This window comes from Podarcis gaigeae (genome assembly GCF_964106915.1).
Source record: "Podarcis gaigeae genome assembly, chromosome: 2".
Lineage (NCBI taxonomy): Eukaryota > Metazoa > Chordata > Lepidosauria > Squamata > Lacertidae > Podarcis > Podarcis gaigeae.
Window position 1 is genome coordinate 59,386,470 of NC_139679.1, and position 246 is coordinate 59,386,715.

Below are 246 nucleotides of genomic sequence, written 5' to 3' on the forward strand. Positions count from 1 at the left end.
TGGCCATTATTCCATCTGTCTGCAGAAGCAAATTCTGTCATTTAACATCAACTGTGTCCTGGATCGTTTATCATTTGCAGTGGCGTAGCGTGGGTTGTCAGCACCCGGGGCAAGGCAAGTAATTTGTGCCCCCTAACCCGTGAATTTGCGCCCCCTAACCCGTGGATTTGCGCCCCCTAACCCCCAGATGTTGCGCCCGGTGCAGCCGCCCCCCCCTGCACCCCCCACGCTACACCACTGATCATT